Genomic DNA, 15,130 nt, shown 5'->3' on the forward strand with positions numbered 1-15,130 from the left:
GCAGGGGGCACAGGGGAATCTACACACGAGACATAGGGACAACCCCCGGGGGGTTATTGGGGGCTGCTTTCAGAAAAAGAACGCTGCTTGGTGCTCTGGCAAACCCTATAGAACTGGAACAATTTAAGAAGTTCTCTCCAGAATTCCCTTTAAAATGTATGGATTTTTAGCCAAGATAATAGGAAAATTTTACTGCAAAACCAAATGTTCCTTGCAGTAAAAGCCTCCTATTGAAACATTTCAGGGGTTATTTGATTTCTCTTCCCAGCCAGGAGACAGCACGTCCACAGGTTTCTTCAGATTCCTCGGGTCTTCTGCTAGTCTGTAAACCTGAGACCTGTGTTGAGAGCAACCAGTTACTGACCTGGTGACCCACCGGTGACCCCTGACAGCACAAGTGCTGCAAAAGTCACACCTGAGGCAAAGGGAGTACATCCTTTGCTGGGGCACCACTGAGCCTCAACAGCACAGTAGCTACAGTGCTTAATTTGTAAAAAAACATAACTGCCGGGACCCTTCTTGGAAGGCTAAAGCAGCCTGCGCCACCCATACCCTGCCAGCACCGCTATTGACTGTACCAACATACCACCTCATCATCAGCATCCTACAAGTTTGACAATGCAGACAATGTTCGGCCACACAAAGCTAAAATATTGACACGAGGGGCTGGTTTGATTAGTTTTTAGTATATATAGACTTAAGGACTGTTGAGTTCATCTGGAAATTTAAAAAGACAACAACACCAGGTAGTGAGCTGCCTTAGAGCTAGTGCTCACAATTAAATGCAGGGGCTGAGCACCGGAAAACAGCGGCACAAATTAAGCACTAGCGGAAACCATGAGGGAGTAGCCAGTGCAGTGCCTGGTGACCCCCCATCTGGGATGTCTCCCTATGGCACCGGCCTGTGGTCTGCGCTCTGGGCAGGCCCTGTAAATGCCTTATTCTGGAGAGACGGTCAGCAGCACAAATAAAAGAGATAATTTGGACTTTTCGGGTGCGACGTCAGGAATGTGTCAGAGGGAAATTCCCTGAGAGGTTAAAGTTTAGGAGAGTAAATAGGCCGTGCCCAGCCCCACTTATTATAAATGTAATTAAAGTTTATCGATAATTTAATGTATTAATCTTTAGACCACTCCTAAGAGCTCAAATACCACATTCACTGCCACACTTATATTCACTGCAAACAGTCCATTGCAGTAATCTGTGTTAATATAATGCATGGCTAAACACTTATTAGGTCCCAAAGGCAACACCGATTGCATTGCACATCCTTGTTTAAAACTATTCTCGTGTCTTTTCCCTTTCTCACTGTTTGTCGTGAAGTCTTCCTTCTTCCTATTATGTTTTACGTCTCAAGCAGCAGAGAAAACAAAGTGAAGTAATAAACTATCACCCACTTGTGCGGGAAATTTGAGACGACATTTCCATATTCAGCATCAACCAATGGGGACCAGTAGACTGTCAACCAACCCGAGCCTTGGCTGCCCTCAGCAGCAACCAATAGGAATAAAGAGGCTGTCAGCAAATCCGAGTCTGTCTTGAGCTTAATCACCAATGAAACCCAGGAAACTGTCAACTAATTGTAGACTGGGTTGTCCTCAGCAGTAACCAACAGAGTCCAGCAGACTCAGCCAATCCACACTGGTGCTGCCCATCACGGCAACCAATCGGAGCCTACAGACTGTCAGCTAATCCCAGCCTACACTGCGTCCTCACACCCACTTTTCAAAACGAAGTGAAACGAAACTCAGTTAATTTAACTTCTGCATTTCTGCATCATGGCGGCAGCAGCTCAGCTCGGGATCCTCAAGGAAGAGGCCACTTGTTCCATCTGTTTGGAATATTTTAAGGATCCGGTGTCCATAGAGTGTGGACACAACTTCTGCCGCCCCTGCATCACTCAGAGCTGGGAGAGAAGAGATGGAAACTTCCCCTGTCCACAGTGCAGGGAAATATCTCGTAGGAAAAACCTCCGACCCAACAGACTATTGGGGTACGTGGTGGAATTGTTAAAACAGCTTCATCTGTCTTCAGTGAAGTCCAAAGGGGAGAATCTTTGTGAGAAACATGAAGAAAAACTGAGGCTGTTCTGTGCAGAGGATCAGAGGATGATATGCTGGGTCTGCCGGGAGTCCAAGGAGCATAAAACTCACTCAGCAAGTCCTGTAGAGGAGGCTGCAGCGGAGTACAAGGTACGTCTCTGGGCATGCGGGGATCACAAAGTCAGACTGAGGAACCTGCAGAGGAGTAGAAGGTTTGCGAGTGGTGTTCTGTAACCACAAGTGACGAGCACAAGGTGTGTCTGTGGAAATTAAAGATCATCATTAAGCCACCTGTTGAGCCACATCAAGGGGCAGCCGGAGAGCACAAGCAGTGTGTGCAGATGCTGTGAGGTCACCTCGTGCGTCCCATAGAAGAGGCTGGAGCAGAGCACAGTGAATGCTTGTGCATTTCAAGGAGTCACGCGGCACCCTTTAGGAGTTTAGGTCCCTATAGGAGGCTGCTGAAGGGCATTATGTATGTGTGTCGATGTATACGGATCATAATGCACCCTAAAGAGAAGGCTGTAAAAGGTATGTAGTCTACAGAGGAAGGGGCTGCAGAGGAGCACAAGGTATATGTGCGGAAGTTCCGCGTTCACGAGTGAATTCACTTGTCAAGTCTTTAAAAGGATACAGAGAATGGGTTCTGATAATATGGGATTTAAATTTCAACCTGCGGGTCCCATAGAGAAGGGTGCCTTAGAGAACATAGTGTGTATGTGTGTGGTCAGGATTCCGAAGTTTAGACCCCGAGTCTCACAGAGGCAAACGGCACATGTATGTCAACTGTGGTGCACTATGAGCCTCATAGAAGAGGCAGCACAGCAGCGCACGATGTCTGTAGGTATCCATAGGTCTCGACGAAGCCTGTGGATCTCAGAGAGAAGACTGCCCTAAAGCACAAGGTATGTTTGGGGTGTTTAGGGATCGTAAGTGAATACCCTCTGTGAGCGCTATATACGAAGGTGCAAAAGAGCACAACATGTGGTTGTCGGAGTACTAAGACCACAGGCGTGTACCATGAGCCACAGAGGGGGCTGCGGGAGATCAGCAGGGGTGTGTGTTGATGTTTTGTAATCTCAAGCTATACTCAAAGGATTCAGTGTGGCAGTGCAGTGTGTACTTTATGGGCTCAAACAGACTTGAGGCGACAATTCAGGCTGTAGCACGCAGGCTCCTGTGGTCACCGGACATAGTGGAAGAGGTGCAGCAATGCAGCTTTGGCACATGGGCTGACATGGATATGGTACAGAGCAGAAGGGCTGCAGGCAAGGAGGTGCAGAAATGCTGCAGGTAACACATGGGCTCTCATGGTGACTGGACACACCAGAAGACGTGGCAATGCAGGTTGTGGCACATGGGCTCACGTGGACATGGTACAGAGCAGAAGAGCTGCAGACAAAAATGTGCAGCAACCGTGCGTGTGGCACACAGGGTCACATTGTCATTGGACACAGTAGAAGACATGTAGCAATGCAGGTGTTAGTTAACACACAGTTTCACATGGCCATTGGACAAGGCAAAAGTGGTGCAGCAAGAAAGGATGTGCAGCACGCATTCATATGGTTATGGTACACAGCAGAAGATGTGCAGAGTGTAGTACCCAGGTTCATATGGTCCTTGGTGACAGCAGCAGACGTGTAGCAGTGCAAGGTGTAGCACACAAGCTCAAATGGGCTGTGGTGCATATGACTCGCCAACATTGCACAATTCATCAGACGCAAAGGGAAGTGCAGGGTACATGTGCAACAAACACACATCTTCTTTACTGGGCACAGAGTGAACTTCTTCTGTAGCATTTTCTACACGAATTACGCTGACTTTCGGGGACTTGTTCACAGGATGAATGAACGTTGGGCAGGGCAGTGATTACAGGCTCCTGAAGCTTGGAGTCTCTTGTCTTCTTACTTCAAGTTGCTGTACACTGGACTTGAGCTCTGTGAGAAAGTCCTCTCCTGACAGGAAGTCCAGCTCATGGGCCCTTTAGCAGCAGGACGGAGTTTATTCTTCAGCCCCGGGATCCAGCGCTTACCTGTAGAAGTGAGACAGCCAAGATTCGCATCTCGGCCTTTGCCTTTCTCTTCAGTTGTGTGCAGAGCTCCTTTGAGTAAAAGGGGAGCACTAGATTTGCGTAGGGTTTCAGCCTATATCTAGTTTAAGGTAGATGGCTTCAGTGTAGTTGTCCCGTCAGATTCATATTTCGCCCCACACCTTTGGAAGGAATCGATTACCTTTCTAGTGAACCACAAATAATTTCTCCTTCCATCAAGATAGATATTCAGGCCAGAATGTTGTACTTGGCACTAAACACATTCTAACGAGAGGAGGGGAATGAGAGGAGGAGTGAAGGCTGTGTGCAAAGAGCAGGGAGTCATTGGGCACTGACTGCAAATAAGAATCTGAAACCCTCTACAACAAGGGGATCCACACACACTGAGGCACTATCACCACACACGAGAGCCTCACCTCGCATGTTCCCAAGCACTGACAACAACTAAGAATCTGAAACCCTCTACAACAAGGGGATCCACACACACTGAGGCACCATCACCACACACGAGAGCCTCACCTCGCATGTTCCCAAGCACTGACAACAACTAAGAATCTGAAACCCTCTACAACAAGGGGATCCACACACACTGAGGCACCATCACCACACACGAGAGCCTCACCTCGCATGTTCCCAAGCACTGACAACAACTAAGAATCTGAAACCCTCTACAACAAGGGGATCCACACACACTGAGGCACCATCACCACACACGAGAGCCTCACCTCGCATGTTCCCAAGCACTGACAACAACTAAGAATCTGAAACCCTCTACAACAAGGTGATCCACACACACTGAGGCACCAGCACCACACAAGAGAGCCTCACCTCGCATGTTCCCAAGCAGTGACTACAACTAAGAATCTGAAACCCTCTACAAGGGGATCCACACACACTGAGGCACCATCACCACACGCGAGAGCCTCACCTCGCATGTTCCCAAGCAGTGACTACAACTAAGAATCTGAAACCCTCTACAACAAGGTGATCCACACACACTGAGGTACCATCACCACACACGAGAGCCTCACCTCACATGTTCCCAAGCACTGACTACAACTAAGAATCTGAAACCCTCTACAACAAGGTGATCCACACACACTGAGGCACCATCACCACACACGAGAGCCTCACCTCGCATGTTCCCAAGCACTGACTACAACTAAGAATCTGAAACCCTCTACAACAAGGTGATCCACACACACTGAGGCACCAGCACCACACACGAGAGCCTAACCTCACATGTTCCCAAGCACTGACTACAACTAAGAATCTGAAACCCTCTACAACAAGGGGATCCACACACACTGAGGCACCAGCACCACACACGAGAGCCTAACCTCACATGTTCCCAAGCACTGACTACAACTAAGAATCTGAAACCCTCTACAACAAGGGGATCCACACACACTGAGGCACCATCACCACACACGAGGCCTCACCTCGCATGTTCCCAAGCACTGACAACAACTAAGAATCTGAAACCCTCTACAACAAGGGGATCCACACACACTGAGGCACCAGCACCACACACGAGAGCCTAACCTCACATGTTCTCAAGCACTGACTACAACTAAGAATCTGAAACACTCTACAAGGGGATCCACACACACTGAGGCACCATCACCACACGCGAGAGCCTCACCTCGCATGTTCCCAAGCAGTGACTACAACTAAGAATCTGAAACCCTCTACAACAAGGGGATCCACACACACTGAGGCACCAGCACCACACACGAGAGCCTAACCTCACATGTTCCCAAGCACTGACTACAACTAAGAATCTGAAACCCTCTACAAGGGGATCCACACACACTGAGGCACCATCACCACACGCGAGAGCCTCACCTCGCATGTTCCCAAGCAGTGACTACAACTAAGAATCTGAAACCCTCTACAACAAGGGGATCCACACACACTGAGGCACCAGCACCACACACGAGAGCCTAACCTCACATGTTCCCAAGCACTGACTACAACTAAGAATCTGAAACCCTCTACAACAAGGGGATCCACACACACTGAGGCACCATCACCACACAAGAGAGCCTCACCTCGCATGTTCCCAAGCAGTGACTACAACTAAGAATCTGAAACCCTCTACAACAAGGTGATCCACACACACTGAGGCACCATCACCACACAAGAGAGCCTCACATGTTCCCAAGCACTGACTACAACTAAGAATCTGAAACCCTCTACAACAAGGGGATCCACACACACTGAGGCACCATCACCACACGCGAGAGCCTCACCTCGCATGTTCCCAAGCAGTGACTACAACTAAGAATCTGAAACCCTCTACAACAAGGGGATCCACACACACTGAGGTACCATCACCACACACAAGAGCCTCACCTCGCATGTTCCCAAGCACTGACTACAACTAAGAATCTGAAACACTACAACAAGGGGATCAAAAAAACACTGAGGCACCATCACCACACACGAGAGCCTCGCATGTTCCCAAGCACTGACTACAACTAAGAATCTGAAACACTCTACAAAACAAGGGGATCCACACACACTGAGGCACCATCACCACACACGAGAGCCTCACCTCGCATGTTCCCAAGCACTGACTACAACTAAGAATCTGTAACACTGTACAACAAGCATTGGCATAGCCAATAGGTCTTGCTTTTGGGCAAATGAAATCCAAAACAAATGGACTAATCCACAGTCCTCAATAAACCAAACAACCATAACGGAAAACACTTGGAAGAAAATCTAGTCCCTCACTCTCAAAAATAAAGTGTCTCACATCCTATCACAATGTAAATACTGGACGATAGGTAAAGCCCATTGAACACCAGAGAAACTTTTCAAACTAGCCCTTATAGAATCAGATCAATGCTAGAACTACCACAAATCACCTGGCTCTCTCAACCATATGCTATTCAATTGTAAAATGCTAAGACCATTTTGGAATGAAATCCAAAATGTAGAAAATGACATTTTCAACACGAGGATTCTGATAATCTTTCACACAGTGACATGGGGAAAAGTGCAGCAAAGAAATGGTGCAGTGACATCTAAGGATATAGAACATGGGTTCTCCAATACTTACAGATCAGAAAGCACGGTAATCTCCTGGTAAGTTCTTTGCAGGAGAAAATCTATTAGGGTGCTCATGCTATAGCCGGTGCTACCAGCAGCCACGGCGGACCCGGGGGGAGGTGGCGGAGGAGCTGAGGTGGGCCCCCCCAGTAGGTACCAGCTGTCCGCGTGTCCCCAATTGCACAGGGGCCCTGGTGGCATTGAAGCCCCGGAGGCTCACTGCCCGGGGAAGGGACTGACAGTAACTCCAGTTAGTCGTGAACGCTTAAACTAGTGCGCAATTTTACACTACGCCCTGTCCCCTCCCTGGGCAAGGTACGGGCATTTTGCACGCCCCTAGAGAATGGCGAAAGCTGCGCGGCACTGTGCGCCCGGCCCAGGCCCCATCGACAGCCTGCAAGAGGCCGTTCTTCTTAATCCGCCTCCTGCTGTCGCACTCAAGAGTCCAGTCTCATTCTCCACAGGATGTACTCCATGTTTGCAGCTTGGAACCGGAAGTGAATGAAGGAACCAACGGGAAGCGGGCACTGTATTCCAATGTTTCCGTGTAATATCAAACATAGAAAAGGGACCTGGTTACTTTGTTGCAATGTAATATTCGAATGGCGTAACCAGCATTAAATGTGTTCTCACTAATCGTAAACTCTGGACGGCGCTTTTATATTTCAATTGTAAAGTTGTAACTGTCTTTGAATGTAATTGAGCTGGTTACTATATTAATATGCCGTCTCTACCCACGAACAGCATCAGTCATGTTGTTCCTTGATTTTTGGGTATTATATGTAGTGCTGGGAGCAGCGGAATGTTTTATACAGAAAAGATTAACAGTAAGCGAGTGGTATTTCAGTCAAAATCTTCCATAACACCAGTCATTCAGAATCTGACTACAAACACAAAACAAACGCTTGCGCCTCGCACACAAAGTAAAAAAAAAAAAAGAAGTTTGACGAGAGGCAGCAGGGGGAGGGGAGAGAGGTGGGGGGCTGCGCTTCCCTTGTGGGAGCGAGCAGGAACCATCTGTCAAAGCTCGCTCCCTCTAGGGAATCGCCAAACGTGCATGCGTTGCCATTCATGGCAATGCAATGCGTGCACGTTTTTCACACGCAAAGCTGAATCAATTGCTAAAGGTCTTTTTCCTATGCAGCGCATGCGCGCTGCATAGGCCAGACCTAAAAAGGGGATCCACACACACACTGAGGCACCATCACCACACACAAGAGCCTAACCTCACATGTTCCCAAGCACTCGCTACAACTAAGAATCTGAAACACTCTACAAAACAAGGAGATCCACACACACTGAGGCACCATCACCACATGCCCTCACCTCGCATATTCTCAAGCACTGACTACAACTCAGAATCTGAAACCCTATACAGAACAAGGGGATCCACACACAGAGACACCATCTCCACACACAAGCCTCACCTCATGTGTTCCCAAGCACTGAATCCAAAACACCTGGGCCTGAAGGTACCTGATAGCTCCGTAAGGCCATGCTGTTGGCAATACAACACTTCAAATCTCTGTCAAAAACACATGGGCTGCACATACAACCAGGGGAATGATGGAGCCCAGAAATGACGTACGCAGATTCAGAAGTTAGTGTCATTCTCTTTGCTCTCTGGGTCTCCGGTAACAACTACCCCACTACTACAATGAACCATCGCATACCGTTAGTATTGCCATGGGCAGGTCATGTTAAAAGTAGTACCACTGTGGGTGGGCCTCAATCCCCCAACCTTGTCTTGCGCTCTGCTGGGACACAACCCACAACATACAAAGTACTTCAAGCGCCAGTTGAAGCCCAGCTTCCTTGGTCTTTTCAAAGTGTTCCTTGAATGAGAGGTCTGTGTCGAAGGTAGGGGTCAAGCCTGATAGGTTTAGTTTGGAGAGCCACCCCTGCGATGGGATTGGTTTGAGCTGTTGGCATACAGGAAGAATTCAGTCTTTGGGCTGTTTAGCTTTAGTACATTAGTTGACATCTGTGGTGGGCTGAAGGGTTCCTGAAACTTCTTGAATTTGTTTCATTTGGTTGTCTTTGATGCTGAGGTGTAGACTATTCGATGGTGAAGGGGGTGGTAAGGTGGTCATTCCAGCGAGGTCAGTAGGAGTCTAGCAGCAGATATGAGGAAATGCTGGTAAAATGGGTTCTCGTGTGTGGTCTTTGGAGGAGGGAGTGAACCAGGTTTCAGTGATAGAGAGTGATCCTAGGTTGTGATGGATGAAGACATCAGCGATGTCTGAAGTGTGTTTAACTGCACAGTGTGCATTGATGAGCATCAACCTAGTATGAGTTTGATACAAACACAGTATGAACTGGCAGAAATTCACTGACCGTGTACCCATGTTCATTCTTACAGTCCCAAAATATTCTCTGGTTATTGTTGGTATGGGCAGCATATATGGTTATTACACTTATAAAACCTGTGTTGTGTGCATAAGTTGCTGGTCAAGTGAGCTTTGGATTGTACTTTAAGAGTAACAGCAGTGTTTTGAAGGCTCTCGGTTCCTGTGGAAAGGATGAGTAGTGGGCTTTACAAATAGCGTGCACGCGTATGTAGGTGAATTTATCAGCCAGTGTAGGTTGTGTCCGTCCACCGACGGAGTACAATTCTATATAGGTGTCACTGGGGAATAAATCTCCTTACTTAGTTTCCCCCACATTCTTTTTCTGTTGAGGGCCTGCCTGTCAGCCGTGAGTGAGTAAAGCAAGTGGTGGGTCAGGGATTGTTTTGCGGCATATAGCTCAGGGAAGGCTGAGCGTTTTCTGATGCTCCTCCAGGACAGTTGTGCGCTCTGTCTCTCTGTCTCTCTGTCTCTCTGTCTCTCTGTCTCTCTGTCTCTCTGTCTCTCTGTCTCTCTGTCTCTCTGTCTCTCTGTCTCTCTGTCTCTCTGTGAGTCAGTGAGTGTTTCCCAGTTTATTCCGGGCTGACGTCCCACCCAGGCTAAGGTGATGGATACTTCCACTTAGTGTTTTGAAAATGTCACTAAGACAAAGTTTATTCTTTAAAGTAGGGCCACATCTTAATGTTATTGTGGGTTTAGTTGTGAAAGGCAAATGTCTTTATTGAGTAGAAGTAAGTGCCAGTGATGAAGCTAGTTTACTTTGAGCAGGACTTCTGGCTTAGTCCGAGGTTCAAAAAGGTCCAAATAAGTGACACCTGTGCCTGCGTCCTTGTGTGTGCTTGGGGCTGGTGCTTAGTCTGGATCTGTACAATTGATATATACCATCTGTATATGTGTGGCTGGTACTTACAGTCTGGATATGTACAACTGATATATACCATCTGTATATGTGTGGCTAGTACTTACAGTCTGGATATGTACAACTGATATTGTGGGTTTAGTTGTGAAAGGCAAATGTCTTAATTGAGTAGAAGTAAGTGCCAGTGATGAAGCTAGTTTACTTTGAGCAGGACTTCTGGCTTAGTCCTAGGTTAAGAAAGGTCCAAATAAGTGACACCTGTGCCTGCGTCCTTGTGTGTGCTTGGGGCTGGTGCTTAGTCTGGATCTGTACAACTGATATATACCATCTGTATATGTGTGGCTGGTACTTACAGTCTGGATATGTACAACTGATATATACCATCTGTATATGTGTGGCTGGTACTTACAGTCTGGATATGTACAACTGATATATACCATCTGTATATGTGTGGCTGGTGCTTACAGTCTGGATACATACAACTGATATATACCATCTGTATATGTGGGGCTGGTACTTAGTCTGGATATTGCTCATTCACTTGGTGAGCAATAAAGATGCCTTTAAATCTTATCTTGTCACATTTGCTCCGCTTTCAGATACAGAGGTCAAAAATCAGTTTGTCTTCCTACTCGCCAGAAAGGGCGAGTAGGCCCTAAAAATAGCTTGTCCTGATTAAATCTTGCTCGCCATAGCGAACAGGCGAGTGGACTTTTCGAGCCCTGCAACTGATAGACACAATCTGTATATGTGTGGCTGGCACTTAGTCTGGACAGCTATGTTTGGTACTGTAAGGATCTTGTTTTGTAAGTAAGACTTCACTCTGCGGATCTACACTTATATCTTGCACTCTCATCCCTGCAGGTAAAACTTCAAGAGTGGCTGCGTCTTCTGAAGAAAGAGGAGGAACATATTCTGGAGTCTAAAGTCAAGGAAGAGGAACAATATAAAACCATCAGGGTGAGTGGCTGCAGTCAGTGCTGTGTGTCTGTATTTGCCGATGTCTTTGTGTGTACCTTTTAAAGTTTAAGACTAGATCTGGGCGGACTTTGCGTAGCGCAACTACACAGAATTTTGAAAAAAATTGTAGAAAATGAGCGCACAACCTGGTGGACCGGGTGCCCGGGACAGGGGTCCCTCGTGCTTGGGCAGGCTCCCCGATCTCCCTGGCCTGGCTGGGTTGAGAAACAGGGACTGGTCTCGGGCCTCCTGAGTTTCGGTCAGGGCCTGGAAGCCCACGTCCTGTGGCCTGCCATGTGTCCATCTGCCCGGGACAAGGGTCCCTGGTGCAGAGCCCCGGAGCCCTGCAAGGGCAGGCAGCAGCCCTACCGCTATGGCTCGGCGCGGGTAGATGGAAGTCCTTTCAGTCCCGGCCATCTGGTTGCACCTTTCCCTCGGCCATCTGGTCGCACGCAATGCTTTCCGATTGGGCGACCAGATGGCCGGGCTGCCCTGGAAGTCCCGATGAAGGCTCATTCGCCTCCCTGATCCCAGCCAGGGCTCCAGGAGGTCGGGTGCGTCCGGGCCTAGGGTCCCCTGAGTGTCTCGGTGCGCACGGGGTCCCAGAAAGAGGGTTGGCTTTCCTCTGGATTAGTAGGGGCAGGGTATGCCGGAACACCAACCCCCGGGCCGGCGGTTCTTTGCCGGGGACCAGATGGGCTATGCCCGGGCCACACCTCCCAGGCGTCCAGGGCTCCCTCCTCCGGCCCGTGGCGTGGCAAAGTGCCAGGGACGGGCTCCATGGGTCCCCGGGGGTCCGGGACTCGGGAGCTCCTGCAGACCTCCCCATGCCTGAGGCCTAGCTTGGGGTCTCTGAGCCCCGGGAGCCCTGCAGCCCCCGGGAGCCCTGCAGCCCTCGAGCCCTGCAAGGGCAGACGGGAGCCCTCCCGCGAAGGCTTGGGGCGGGCAGATTGGCGTCATTTCAGTCCCGGCCTGGGGCGGGCAGATTGGCGTCATTTCGGTCCTGGCCATCTGGTCGCACCAATCCCCTCAGCCATCTGGTCGCACGCAAGATTTCCAATGGGGCGACCAGATGGCCGTGCCGGCCTGGAAGTCCCGATGAGGACTCATTCGCCTCCCCGATCCCAGCCAGGGCTCCAAGAGGTCGGGCGCCTCCGCGTCTAGGGTCCCTCCGTCACTCGGCCGGGCTGCCCTTGAAGTCCCGATGGGGGCTCATTCACCTACCCTATCCCAGCCAGTGCTCCAGGAGGTCGGGCATGTCTGCGCCTAGGGTTCCCTGAGTCTCTCGGTGCGCACGGGTTCCCAGAAAGAGGGGTAGCCTTCCTCTGGATTACTAGGGGCAGGGTATGCTGGGACGCCCCTCCCGGGGATGGCGGTTCTCAGGCAGGGACCAGATGGGCTAGGTCCGGACGACACCTCCCCGGCGTCCGGGGCTCCTTCCTACAGCCCGCGGCTAGTCAAAGTGCCCGGGACGGACTCCATGGGTCCCTGGGCGTCCGGGCCCCGGGAGCTCCTGCTTGCCTCCCCATGCCTGAGACCCAGCGTGCGGTCTCCGCCGAGCCCTGCAGCCCCCCCGAGCCCTGCAGCCCCGTGCCCTGCAAGGGCAGGCCGGAGCCCTCCGCGAAGGCTCGGGGCGGGCAGATGGGCGTCCTTTTGGTCCCGTCCATCTGGTCGCACCTTTCCCCTCCGCCATCTGGTCGCACGCAATGTTTTCCAATGGGGCGACCAGATGGCCGGGCTGCCCTGGAAGTCCCGATGAGGGCTCATTTGCCTGCCCGATCCCAGCCAGGGCTCCAGGAGGTCTGGCGCGTCTGTGCCTAGGGTCCCCTTAGTCTTGCGGTGTGCACAGTTTACCAGAAAGGGGGGTAGCCGTCCTCCGAATTACTAGGGACAGGGTACTCAAGGACCCCTCTCGGCCTAGGGGTCCTCAGCCAGCAGCTGGAGGGGCCAGGATGCTGCCCCAGCCCTGGGTCCGTCCCTGGGCCTGCCATGTGGCAGGCTGCCCTGGATGGGGTCCGGCGGGACCGGGGAGCCTCCCCCTGCCAGGCTGGGTCCAGGGGCCCCAGGGAGGGCGGCCTCCCCACTCCAGGCTCTGTCCTCGGTCCTGCTGCGTGGCAGGGTGCCCGAACGACGTCCCGCGGGCCCGCAGAGGTTTTCCCTTCGCCTCCAGGCCCGGGAGCCCTGGCTGGGTCCAGGGGCTCCAGCCCTGGGCCCCGTCCCCCAGCCTGCAGCACTGCCAAAGGCTCGGGACAGGGTTCCGTTGTGCCCGCGGAGCCTCCCCTTGCTTTGCTGGGTTCAGGAGCTCCGGCCTCCCCACCCTGGGCCCTTTCCTCGATCCTGTCGCGTGGCAGGGTGCCCGTGACGGGGTCTGGAGGGCTCGGGGTGGCGTCCCCCGCTTGTCAAGGTGTCCGCAGGCCCCGGCGCCCGCTCACTCTTTCGTTGGGGCACAGAGTGACCAGATGGCTTCCCTTTCGTGCCTGGCCATCTGGTCGCACCTTCCCCTCGGCCATCTGGGCGCACCCAATGCTTTCCTATGGGGTGACCAGATGGCTACGCTTCCCTGGAATTCCCGATGAGGGTGCATTTGCCTCCCCGATCCCAGCGAGGGCTCCAGGAGGTCGAGTACTTTCGCGCCTTGGGTCCCCTCTGTCACCTCGTGTGCACGGATTACAAGAAAGGGGGGTCATTTTCCTCCGGATTACTAGGGAGAGGGTCAGTCAGATCTCCGTGAGGTCTGGTGATTCTGAAACAGGGGAGGCAGAACACGGGCCCGCCCGCCGGGGCACCCAGGTGCCCGGGTATGCACCTGCCTCTCAGCCCCTTCCTGATGGTCCTTTTTCTCCGAGTTTGCTCAGTTAGACCTCCGTGAGGTCCGGCGATGCTGAGACGGGAAAGGCAGCACCCGGGCCCACCCGCTGGGGTCGCTAGGGGCCTAGGTAAGCACCTGCCTCTCATCCCCTACCCGATGGTCCTTTTTTCCGAGTTTGCTCAGTTAGACCTCTGTGAAGTCCGGTGATGCTGAAACGGGGGAAGGCAGCACCCGGGTCCGCCCGCCGGGGCCTGCAGGGGCCCGGTTATGCACCTGCCTCTCAGCCCCTTCCCGATGGTCCTTTTTCTCCAAGTCTGCTTGCCCTGGGAGCAGGCAGGGACGCTAAGCCAGCATACCCCCTTCGCAGGGTGGCCTGCCAGGGGATGCCCCAGCCGTACTCTGATCGATTGGGCACTCTTGGTCCCTTTAGGGATCGACTGCTTGGCCAGCCTCGGCTGTTTCGAGCAAATCGCTTCCACCCCGCATGGACCGTCCGACTCGAGGGCCTGCTGCCTGGCGGGAGACCCTACCCAGCAGAGCGCCGGCAGCTCGTGCCCCCCAGGTGTCTGACCCGAGCGGGAGGGGTCGGGTGGCGCCAGGCCCTTGGATGCTGCTGCTCAGCAGGTCCGAAGGCCCCGCGTGCCACGCCGTCACCCCTTTGTGCCCAGCACATTTCCACAGCAGCTCGGAACGACTGTTCCGAGGGGTGCCGCTGCCGCCAGGTTCTGGCACCCCTGCGTCTCGCTCAGGCTGTGCCTCGGCCTGCCTCTCCCTCCCGGGGGAGATGGCTGGGCCTGCCGGTGCCCATGCGACTGCACCTCTCCACACCCCTCCCGCCTAGGCTCCTTCCCCTGGCAGGCTCCCGAGAGGGAGAGGTGCGTGAAGGTTGCCGGTCGGGGAGATGGGCACGCGGCCCCCACCCCGTCAGCAGGTGCGGTTACCTGGTTGATCCTGCCAGTAGCATATGCTTGTCTTAAAGCTTAAGCCATGCACGTGTAAGTA

The 15,130-nt window shown here is 52.1% G+C and overlaps 2 pseudogenes across 1 annotated transcript in view; both read left to right on the forward strand.

Moving 5' to 3' along the window:
* Positions 1-1,778: 1,778 nt before the first annotated feature.
* The window catches only part of LOC146869043 (E3 ubiquitin-protein ligase TRIM39-like), a 187,508-nt pseudogene continuing 174,156 nt past the window's right edge, over positions 1,779-15,130 (forward strand). The window contains exons 1-2 of the transcript XR_014977258.1: positions 1,779-2,192; positions 11,224-11,319. The product of XR_014977258.1 is annotated as an E3 ubiquitin-protein ligase TRIM39-like (transcript). The remainder of the gene's footprint in view (positions 2,193-11,223; positions 11,320-15,130) is intronic.
* LOC146869044 (18S ribosomal RNA) overlaps positions 15,067-15,130 on the forward strand; it is a 1,801-nt pseudogene continuing 1,737 nt past the window's right edge.

The sequence above is a fragment of the Triturus cristatus genome, chromosome 1_1 (genome assembly GCF_964204655.1).
Source record: "Triturus cristatus chromosome 1_1, aTriCri1.1, whole genome shotgun sequence".
Lineage (NCBI taxonomy): Eukaryota > Metazoa > Chordata > Amphibia > Caudata > Salamandridae > Triturus > Triturus cristatus.